Source organism: Chinchilla lanigera, unplaced genomic scaffold (assembly GCF_000276665.1).
Source record: "Chinchilla lanigera isolate Chin_1 unplaced genomic scaffold, ChiLan1.0 scaffold00078, whole genome shotgun sequence".
Lineage (NCBI taxonomy): Eukaryota > Metazoa > Chordata > Mammalia > Rodentia > Chinchillidae > Chinchilla > Chinchilla lanigera.
The window spans coordinates 5,654,166-5,662,381 of record NW_004955479.1 but is presented as its reverse complement, the minus strand read 5'-3'; positions in this window follow the sequence as shown (position 1 = coordinate 5,662,381).

Below are 8,216 nucleotides of genomic sequence, written 5' to 3'. Positions count from 1 at the left end.
TTACCAATAAAAAGGCCCATGTCTTAATAGATTCACTGCTGAATTCTACAAGAAATTTATAAAAGATCTAATGCCATTACTCCTCAAATTCTTTAATGAAACACAAAAGAAAGCCTTATCTATTTATTTATTTATTGAGACATGGCCTAGCTATGTAGCTGAAACTGGCCTTGAACTCACTATGTATCCCTGTTAGACCTGAATGTATCCCTGATTGGCCTAGAATTTGTATTGATCCTCCTGCCTCAACTTCCCCAGTGCTCAGATGATAGGTGTGCACCACCACACCAGATGATAGGTGTGCACACCACATTACTTCAGTAATGTATTGAATGAATGACTGCATCAGGGCCCTAGTCCTGGCCCATTACTTCCTGTGGGCAAGTTGCTTCTTGTCCTGCCTTATTACAGGGTTTTGTGAGACTGCAGGGTTTGCTGCAGCATGGGATTTGAAGGTTCTCAAACAGTGTCATTTAGATTCAGAAAAGGTGGAGCTGGACTCTTCCTCAGGAACTGCAAGGAGACTTCCATGTGGGTGCCCCACCTGCCTTGTACTCCAGCCAGAGCATGCCAATACATGTCGCTTAGGTGAGGGGTGGAAAGGGCTGAAGCACTGGGGGGCACAATTAGAATGTGGAAGGAGGACGTGGGTGGAGTTTCTGAAGCTCTTGACCAGGGACAACCGGTAGTCACCAGAGAAACTGCCAATATCATTGCTGGAAGGAAGTATTACCCTGATACCAAAATCAAAAGAAGAGAAGTACAGAACCAAAAAAAAAAAAAAGTACAGGCCAAACTCCCTAATGAACATAGATGCAACAAACTTCAATAAGATACTGGCAAACAGAATGTAGCAAATAGTCAAGAAGATTGTACACCATAACCAAGTAGGATTCATCCCAGAAATGCAGGGATGGGTCAACATACACAAATCAATAAATGTAACACACCATATTAACAGGGCCATAGACAAAAATCACATGATTGTCTCAATACACATAGAAAAAGCATTTGACAAAGTGCCAGATGTATACATGATAAAAACTGTACAGAAAGTTAGAATAAATAGTCTTTACCTCAGTCTGATAGAAGCCATCTATGACAAACCAACAACCAACACCATATTAATTGGACAAAAACTGAAAGCTTTCACTCTAAAATCAGGAACAAGACAAGTATGTCCATTATCACCACTCCTATTCAATATCGTTCTGGAAAGGTTAGCCAGAGCAATTAGACAAGAGAAAGAAATAAAAGGAATAAAAATAAGAAAGGAAGAAGTGAAATTATCTTTATTTTCAGATGACATGATACTCTACACAGAAGACTCCAAAAACTCCACAAAAAGATTTCTAGATTTAATAACCAAATGCAGTAGTATAGCTGGATACAAAGTCAATACTCAGAAAACAGTAACATTCTTGTATGCAAAAACAAACTTACTGAAAAATTAGTGATATCACACCATTCCAAATAGCATCAAAAGATGAAATATTTAGGAATCAATTTCATAAAGGAAGTAAAAGATCTTCACGTTGAAAACTACGGTACTCTGAAAAAGGAGACTGAAGAGGATATCAGAAAATGGAAAGATAACATTAGTTCTTGGGCAGGAAGAACAAACAGTGAAAATGGCCATACTCCCCAAATTCTGTACAAATTTTATTCAATTCAGATCAAAATGCCAACAGTATACCTCGCAGAATTACAGAAAATAATCCTAAAATTTATTTGGATTGCTACCTACAGTAGCTATTTTCTTGCTACCTATAATAGCAAGAGCTATTCTGGGCAACAAAGGCAAACCAGGAGGCATTATAATCCCTGACTTGAAATTATATTACAAAGGTACAGTGATAAAAACAGCATAGTACTGGCAAAAGACAAAAACAAACCTGAGGATCAGTGGAACAGATTAGACTGAACAGAAGTAACTCCAAAGACACTCACCCACTTTATCTTCCACAAAGGTGCCAAACCCCTCACTGAAAGAATGATAAACTCTATAATAAATCGTGCTTAAAAAAGTTTTCCATATGCCAGAGACAGAAACTACACTCATGTCTGTCACCATGCACTAAATTAAAATCAGAATGGATCAAAAACCTAAATATGAGAACCATAGCACTAAATCTGCTGGAAGATAGAATAGGTAGAACTCTTGAATACATAAATGTAGGCAAAGTCTTTATAAACAAAACCTAAACCACAAGGAAACAAATTACAAGGAATCAACAACTAGGATCTCATCTTATTAAAAATATTTCACACAGCAAAAGAAATCATCAACAAAGTAAAGAGATAACCCACCAAATGGGAGAAAAATTTGCCAGCTAGTTTTCAGAGAAAAGATTAATATCTAGAATATATAAAGAACTAAAAAAAAAAAATCAGATGCCCCCAAATTTAAAGACCTAATCCAAAATTGAACATCTGAGATGAACTCACACTTCTCAGATGAACAGGTAAAAGTGGTAGATAAATATATGAAAAAACATTCAACATCTCTGCCATTTGAGTGATGCAAATTAAAACAACACTGAGATTCCATCTAACTACAAAAGGAATGGCAATTATCAAGAAATCAAGCAATAAGAAATGTTGGCAAGGCTGTGGGGCAAAATGAACCCTTCTCCACTGTTGGTGGGAGTGTAGACTGGTGCAACCACTGTGGAAATCAGTATAGATATTCCTCAAAAAATAAAACTTGAGGTTCCACTTGATCCAGCTAATCCCCTTCTTGGTATTTTCCAAAAGAATTAAAAGCATCATACCACAATGATGTACACATGCCCATGTTTATGGTGGCACCACTTGTAATAGCTAAATCTTGGAAACAGACCAAATATCCATCAACCAATGAATGAATAGAGATTATATATATATATATATATATATATATATATATATATATTTACTATTTAGTCATAAAGAAGGATGAACTTGAGACATTTCTAGGTAAATGGGTAGACCTTGAGGCCATACTTTTAAGTGAAATAAATCCAACACATGTGTATGAATATCACATTGTTTATCTGGTGTGAGAAACTGAAAGTGTAAATAAGGACCAGAAAGCATATTAAATATTATGAAATAGGAAGAAAATGCTCAGTTGGAAAGAGGAATGAGAGATGGGGGTGGGAGAAAGGAAGGAATGGAGAAGAAAGGAAAAAATGGGAACAAAGCTTTTGTAAATAAGGAGGGGAAGCAGGGATAAAGGGAGGACAAGGGAATGGGGGGAAAAAAGAAACATTGAGGTAACTCATGTTAGTCCTCATGATGAAAGTGATCAATATGTATATTTTAAATGTACTGATAACCTTAATAGAAAGAATACTTAATTGATTTTCTCATTGAACTTTTATTCAATAAGTATTATTTAATATTTTCAGAAACTTTATCATAATATATACATACATAGTATATATGTATGTATATCAAAGAATTAACATAAATTCTATGGAAGAAATAACATAAAGCTCAGAGTCAATAAATAAAAGACAATTTTTGTTACACTTTTTTTCTCCTAGTAAGCATAGGAATCAATTTTTATACTCACCAATTGAAATAATTTTTCAATTACTTTTTGCTTAATAGAGTAATACTGTTATGGCTTGTGTCTAGAAGTACCCCCAAGCCTCATATGGTCATAAGTTTTTTCTTTTCAGAGGTGTCTGATTCTAGAGTGTGTGATTGATTCTTCATGGAATGCTGGGATTGAGGGTTCTGGGATTAAGGATGGGTGATTGGTGGATCAGTCACCTACTGCACTGATTGCATTGGCGCTGTACTAATCCTAGTCAACTGGATACAGTCTAAGGGAGAGAAAGAGGCTTGTCTCTCTCTCTCTCTCTCTCTTGTTGCTTGTGCTGTTTTCTCCTGCTAGGAATTGTTGCCCCCTGCCACATGCCACTCTGCCCTGGAGCCATCCAGTTATGCACACACTCCTCTACAAACTGTGAGGTAAATAAACTTTTCCTCCCTTAACTTGTGAGTGTTGGGTATTTTGAGAGAAAAGTAACTAAGATAAATACCAAAAATGTAAATAACTTAAGGAGTAAATAAAAGCTGGATCTTCGGAAAAGGAGAGGCCAGCTTTGTGGCCGTGGGAAGGGATCTGAGGTGGAGAGAGATGGGAGGTTGGAGAGGGGAGGAGAAGGTAGAAGCAATTAAGATTAAGAATTCAGCTGAACAAATGAAGAAAATATATGTAAGTAAAGAAAGATGGCACAATGATAATACTGAATTCCTACAAGATTCTCAGACTGAGAATAAAAATTAAGCTCAAAGGATAAATTACTAAAATTTAAAGGCAGCCTAACACACCAGAAAAATAAGAATATTTGCTTCAATAACCCCAAGTTACCAAGAGTCTTTATTTATATAAAGTTATTCTACTTGTTGAACATACATTTATTCCTGTCTAAGTCAAAGACCCAAATTGAAAAGTGAAAAGGAAATATTTTGCTTTTCACAGTTTAAAATATTTTTAATTTTATGCATTACATACTCTTTAATGTTAAGAAAGATAATGTTACTCTTGTGAAAATGACTCATATTCCTTGAAAATAAAAAATAAATTATACAAATGCAGTGCTCTGGAATAAACTTCATTCATATTGGCTGATTATAACTCCAGAAATTCTTTTGTACATTTATATGTGGAAAACACAAAGATAGATATAAGTAATTTTATAAAATCTTAATCACCTTATAAATGCTATTTTGTGCCAAAAAGCAATTATTTAAATTTCTGAACTAAATGAAAAGGAAAAACTGGAAGTCAAACTGGAAGAATCTAAACTTAAATAGGAGCTATTAAACTTCATGATGAGTTATTATTTCTTTAAAAATCATCAAAAGTAAGGAAAAAAATCTACAAAGAATAGTATTCTGAAGTTCAAGGTACAATACTCTTGGTATCCATTGGCCGCAGTCCATTTTCCTGGAGCCCAGGTTCCCCTTGAAGCTACAGAGCAGCCCATTTATTTATTTATTTATTTATTTATGCCAGAAATTGAACTCAGGGTCTTGTACTTGCCAGGCAGGGGCTGAGCTGCTGAGCTATATCCCTGGTCTGATGCCTGTTAATTTTGGAGAACGCTGCTTTGCTATGTTTTTAACTAATAACTTGTCTGTTCTTTTCATTGGGATCTTCACTTCTAAAATACCATTTAGCCTTTACAGGACTGTCTCTGCCCTCCATACCTAAAAAGTAACACGATGCCAGAGTGCAGATTGCAGGCAGTAGTTGTGGTGTGCCTCGGTTCATACCTCAGCTTCCCTACTCCTTATTTCTGTGACTCAGGCAAGCTTCAACTTCTTAAAGCATAGGTCTTTTCAAGTAAGAAATGAAGACAATAATGACTCCTATTTTACTAATTATATTAAATGAAAATACTTGTAGGACACTTATAAAGTATTTGGGGCATTAAACATCAGATAGAATAAATAATGGAATAAAATTTTTATAGAGAAAACTTTTACAGAGATCTTGGTGTTTTATCTCCTGTACTCTATATGATTATAAATTTTCAATATGAGCTGGAGAAAAATAGAAGAAAAATAACATCAATATGATTGGCATTTTTATAACTAATGATGCTAAGAATTATTATTTTTTAGAAAACAGGCTTATAAGAGGGAAGACAGCAGTCCTCAGCATGAATTAATTTCTAGGCATAGTGAGGGGAAAGGACGCTCCTGTAAGATGGGTTACTTGAAGTACTTCACAAGGTAGAAGAAAACAAATATTTTCTGACTGATTGAAGCTTATAACTTGAGTTCTTCTCACTCTATAGATACTGAAACTCAAAATAACCTAAGTATGTTTCTCAAGTCAGTGAAAGATGAATGTTCCAAACGGCCTTGCTTCTCTGCGGCACAGAGCCATTGTGCACGCTCTCTATTGTTAGAATTTCCCGCGGCCTTGGGCATACAGGCTGACTCTTATTCATCATAGTAACCAAATCACCTGTTCCCTGCATGTTCTCAGAGAAATCCTGGCTGTGTTGAAGGAAGAGAGATACAGAAGATGGTGACTATGTTATTAATAACAATTAGTTATTTATTGCAGTGCTGACAGAGGCCCCCTGATGGAAATGACAGTGAGTCAGAGAAGACTCCACCCTGGCTGCCAGAATGAATTCTAAGTGAGATAAGCAATTCAAACACAAAATAAGTTTGTCACACAGGAGGTTGCATCTTATAATTTCAGAAATTCTTTCACGTAAGTTTCACTTTTGAAAGTTATTGAGGACATATTTTATACTAGTAATAAATGGCTTTCCAATCATATTCCAGTTTGCATGCAATATCCTCTTGGCAAAATAAAAATTTAAATTGTGAACAACTATCCTAAATTATACAGTTGCATCGTCTGAGTATTAAAGGTGGAGTTGATTGAACTTTTTCTTTCTTACTTGACTTCCTTTATGTCTGTAATGAGGACAGATTTCATTAAGTGTAGTTTATAAGACTAAGGTAAACGCTGGCCCTAGCCAGGGCTGACGATAATATTCCACTCTGTTCATTAGCAATTTCTGCCCCAGTGATCTATGACAGGAAATGTAGAAACTACAGCCTCCCCAAGCCTTGGGAAACAAAAGTCTCCAGATGCTTGGGGAACAGGGTATTCAGATTTCTAAAGAAATCTTTGAGTTCAAACTATTGCCCAGTTTGGTTACTTCTGCATAAACAATTCTCACAAGTAGTTTAGAACTTGGGGAGAAGGGGGACAAAAGCATAGAGGCAAAAGAAAACTAGGCAGCTATCAGTGTCAAAGTTGGTTTACTGGGATCAAGCAGTAGAGTGGGAATGTGCAAAGAGGCCTTCAGACACCCACACCCCATTAGGGGAGCTTTGGTACTTCAACTGTAAACCAAGGTCCTGTTCTATCATTTTTTTTCACATTCTTGACCTAAATGTATTCTTCAAATTGCCCTTGAGAACAGCTAAAGAATAGAGATCAGAATAATGACTTTTGAGATCACTTTGGAAGAAAAAGCATCTTTAGACACTAGCAAAATAAATAAATGGACCACTCGTAGAGCCAGCTAGTACATCCAGAATGACTGCTGGTACCTTGAGACATTCTTCTGACTTGCTGGCTCCTCATGCCTCACTTGAAAGAGCGATGACCCTCTTTCTTGATCATGAAGAATGCATAGACGACTGACTGAAGAGAGCCATTTCAAGCTATCTCCTCCAAAGTCAGACATGACCCTGGAGCTCAAAATGTTCCAAAATTGCTGATTTTTGTTGTCTCTAAGCTATAGCTGTTCAAAGAACATACTCCTAGAAACATTAAAAACCACTCAGTGTTTTCCACACTGCTGTGTTACTGACACATCATTCTACGTCATCTCTGTTCCTTGTCACCTACAAACTAAATTGATTAAATCTCCATTGGCTGTCTGTGTGAGCTATCACCACCATCAAAGCACGTCTTCTGTACCATTTTTCAAAGCCAAGCCTTGCTGTCTCTGTATTACATCTCAAGTCTACTATAGCTTCAACTTGCTGACAAGCTGCAGTGACTGTTCATTTGCACGCCAACTCTGCCTTAGTCAGTGGGAAGTCCACCAGCAACTGGTCATCTCTCTCTAAGGCTTTCACTACAATATGAAAATTTTGATGCATTGTACCAAAGTCAAATACAGCTCCTAACTCCATTGTGATATGTTAGTGCGCTATAATTTCATTTTTTAAAAAAATAACAACAGTACTTTTAATCAGGTCATCTTCTTGATGTAAGTGACAAAGCTTAAACATAAAAACTCTATTATATTTGTATCTCTGTGGTATATATTTATATATTTAATATACATACATTTATGCAGTGATATAAACACACACACACACATATATATCCTGCTTTACTCACACACACTCATTATTATGTCCTCAATTTTAATTTTCAACAATGAACTTCCTTGAAAGAAACAATAAAGTTAATTATTTTTCAAAGGAGAAATATATTCATTACAAAAGCTTAGTTAGAAAACAGGTAACATGAGATACTCAAGGCAGTGATGACATGATCAGTTCAAAAAGGATCTCTGATATTTCATAATTCTAAAATATGGACATATTGTCCAGTACAGAAGATTTCTTTTTCCAATCCATGCATAATTTCATATATTTCTAAGAGTAAATTCATTCGCTTAAAAATACTATTACCTTTAAAATAACAAAAGTTACAATTAATGGCAGAG